Below are 3,927 nucleotides of genomic sequence, written 5' to 3'. Positions count from 1 at the left end.
TTTTTTTTCTGAGTTATGATATTTTATAGAAAATATACGTTTTTGTGGTACATACTACAATATTCTTATATTGTTTAACTAAATGGAACATATGTATGTAATATATCAGCAAAAAATACAGCCGTGATCATTTTTGTGTATCAAATAGATATTAGAACACACTTTCCACCATACAGTTTCGATTATAAAAAGCGGGAAAATGTGAAAAATACACGTTTTGAGAAATTAAGTTTTAAAAAAAAATTGCACTTTTTGTTTATTGTTAAATAAAAAATTTTAAATAATGATAATCAATAATTATATCATTCTATCTTGAAGTGACAAGAATTACTGACATTTGAGTAAAAACATTGTTGGAATCTATTAAATTTTGACAAAGTTATGGGCATTTTAAAAAAACCTTCTCACTGTCAATTCGAAAAGTTGATTTTTGCTTGAAAAAAAAAAAATCGCGTTTAATTCGGCCGAAAAATTTTTCCGAGGCAAAAGAAAAAATACGTGTCTCATTATTTGGACCAACAAACAATGTATTTGAGTTTGGTCGAAATTAAAAATCATGCTCGTACCTGTCCGGTTGTCTGGAAATGGAAAGCATCTATTATATATACCTCTTAGCATAGCTACTTCCACGTAATCTACTGGTCCGTACGTGGTGTCAGAAGATATATCGTAGCAATACACTTTACGAATCTTCATTTCATCGAAGCTCAAGATGCATAACTTCTGAACCTCATCGAGCTGAACATCAGCGGATAAAATTTGTGTGACCGGCTCGATTATGCCGGTATTAATGCTTACTTTCTTAGCCCAACATTTAAGAGTACGCACTGCAGGAAGCAATCTATATACCTTCGCGCTTGTCGAGTACAACGTTATTGAGTGCGATATGTCCTCTTCAGCCCATCTCATAAGCTTATTGCCACGCTTTAACTTTTTTATTTGGCCGGGAGTGAAAATTGTTCGGAGCTTCTCTTCAATGTTCCTTTGCTCGAATCCAGCGCTTCCTATGCGTTCCCGTAGGGCAGATATCATTTTCTTGCTTTGCTTTTCACTCACCAGCAGTACCAAATTTTCGCGTGTTAGTGATTCACTAAGGAAGGAAATTTCAAATATTATTTAACAAATTTTATAACCACTACCACATTGCTATTACACTTTCTGCTGCAATTTCGTGTTGTCTTCCAATCGGTTTTTTGAGCACTCTCGCAATCGCTGAATTTCACACTCCATCGCTTCACTGGATCAATCACAAAATATTAATAAAGCAATAATAATAATAGCGCCTTTCTTTAAGTACTAAAATTTTTTTTAGAAAAAACTGTTGCCTTCCTTCTGCCTCACGTTTAAGTAATTGTCTACAAAATATCATAACCATCGTATGAACTAAAAGTATGTATATTAAACTTAACAGTCTTTGACTAATATTTTTTGTTTCAATAGCCTTGTAGCACTTGGACTTTGTTTGTTTTCGGCTGTCAACTTAGCCAAAGGAATTCTTGCAGTCAGGTACATTTTCCTGCTCAGCTTTGCAATTGTTTTGGCAGCCTCCAACAAGTCGGAAATGCCGAGTTTTTTGTGTGTGTAATCCACCACTATGGGTGCCCTGCTCCTTGTTATCGGCTGCCACCTCCACCAAAGGAATCCTCGCAGTCACGTCTATATTTCCCCGCTCCGCAGCTTCTGCAATTATTTTGGCAGCCTCTACCAAGTCCGAAATGCTGAGCTTTCCAGCGCTATGGGTGCTCTCAACAACAGGCTGATTACTTTTTCTGGTCGGAAGAGCCCCTTTTTTAAAAATTGGAAATTTCGCAAATCCTGGAATTTCGCTCAAACTTTAGATTATACATAAGTAACTATGCAAAGTCGAACTAACCCGTTTGAAGTTTCAAATTGTTCTGAAAATTCTCCGGGAGAAAATGGGCACCACAAATTTTTGCTTTTTTGTTAACGCCTTGCCCGCAAAACTGCTCCCACTGCTTGCCTAAGTTTTCCTCCTTCGGAAAACCAAAAAAACTCACGGTTTTGTTGTTGTCGTAATTATTTTTACAAAAAATCACGGCCCACTTCATTTTAAATATATAATTAAATCAAAACCACATAAAACTCGCTTTCTAGCTGTAAAGAAGCCACCACCGAAATGTAAACAAACGAACAAATGTAAATAAACGGCTAATGTCAAAATCGCCCAACTTTTTTCCTAAATGCGATTATAACGGACTACTGGTTTGCTGGCGTGATTTTGTCTTGGCTGAAACCGACAAAAGAAAAGAAGAGTTGTTGAATATTAATGATTAAATAATAGTTTTACTTACGATTACATTCCTGAGCTGCTGGGATATGCGACTCATCGGAGCTATTGCTAGCGTTCAAGTTAAGGCTCATTTCGTAAATTGTATTAAAATTTAAATGATTTAAATTATTATTTTGTAAATTATTTTGATGGCAAAATTAAATGTGTAGTTAAATTATGAAAATCGTTAAACATGTGGTGTAACAGCGGAATCAGCAAATGTTTATTTTCATACGGTGTTTAGGCGCGACTGCTAACACCGGGCGCCTAAATTCGTGCTATGTACTGCTGCATGTGCAAAAATTTCCTTTATGCAATTTATGAAATTTTTGCACGTGCACTTCTCAACTGCCATGTAATTGAACTTTCTTAAGTTTCAATTAGATGGCACTTTAAAGTATGCTCGGCCTAGTCTGATGCATCCTCCGGACACTGCTTCCGGAGCATTTTGCGGACTCTGCAGGGCTTACAACCGTGTAGAGGTGGTAAACGAACTTTATCATTGGCCACAGTGCCTACCCACCATTTCTGAACCAATAAATATTTTTTTTATATAAATACATACATGCAAACATACTGGTCTCCCTCTTACTGAGTTATTCATACGGTATACAAAAATATTTATGATTTAGATTAGATCCTCCCTCGAAATCTCTATTTACACAGTGCTAAGTTGACTTGCAAAACAATTCCCAAACCCGGGAAAGACTGAAGTGGCTCTTCGAAAAAGTTTTATAATTTTTCAAAAGCATTGCATAGCAGTTTTTCCGAGTTCGCCGTCTTTATTATACCTATCACCTTGAGAGGACCCAATTTTGACTAAAACAGTAACAATCTCTCTCTTTTTTGTGGTTTAAATTAAATGATCCTAACTTTGAATCCTTATTTTCAGAAATATATTTCTGCCTTGCTTTAAGTCTCAACGATATTTGTTGCAAGTTCTTATTTGGTTTATTAATCATCGTTTTAAATATTGCATACAATTTTCAAATTCATATGCTGAAAATGAGTCCAAAAGACCAAATAGCTTCACACAATCCGACAGGTGGAGTTATTCATGAACATTAAAGCTTATAAACTCATCACCATATCCTTCACCAAAGTAAGTAACGAAGAGTCTTGGATGTCCTTTCACAAGAAAGAAGTCTTATGGCACTATGTGGGTCGTTCTTAAAAAACATGACCATTCTGAATTTTGTAATTTTTAAAAATTAAGTTGGCCAAATATGTTTATAATTGGCCTCATGTGGTTACGGATGGTATCAACAATAGGAATCCATAACCAGCAGTATTTTTTTTAATTTTTGGAGTTTTTGGAGTTAATAAGTCACAGAGTGGACCGGTAACAGAGGGGACAAATTAACTCAAAAATACCATATTTTAGCTTTTTATTCGAATTTTGGAGAATTTATTTGTCCACTTAATTAATGTACATAAAATATTTATAAAAAAATTATAAAATAAATAAAAAATCACTTTACTCACCGTTTTTCAACAGTAACAGAGTTGACACTGAATAAGGGTACGTACCCGGCATACAATTGGGTTCCTTACTCAACAACGCACTAAACAAGACTGAACAGTTCAAAACACATTTTGTTGATTTTAGCTAAGTTATGATGGAGAAGCATAAGAGA

At 35.1% G+C, this 3,927-nt stretch overlaps 1 long non-coding RNA gene across 1 annotated transcript in view; it reads right to left on the bottom strand.

Moving 5' to 3' along the window:
- LOC108371045 (uncharacterized) overlaps positions 1-1,079 on the bottom strand; it is a 2,266-nt gene extending 1,187 nt beyond the window's left edge. Inside the window, exon 1 of the long non-coding RNA XR_001848710.1 lies at positions 609-1,079. This is a non-coding gene — a long non-coding RNA (uncharacterized LOC108371045). The remainder of the gene's footprint in view (positions 1-608) is intronic.
- Positions 1,080-3,927: the final 2,848 nt, after the last annotated feature.

Source organism: Rhagoletis zephyria, unplaced genomic scaffold (genome assembly GCF_001687245.7).
Source record: "Rhagoletis zephyria isolate East Lansing unplaced genomic scaffold, Rhagoletis_zephyria_1.1 Rzeph_scaffold_04667, whole genome shotgun sequence".
Classification (NCBI taxonomy): Eukaryota; Metazoa; Arthropoda; class Insecta; order Diptera; family Tephritidae; genus Rhagoletis; species Rhagoletis zephyria.
This window is presented reverse-complemented; position numbering and strand designations above follow the sequence as displayed.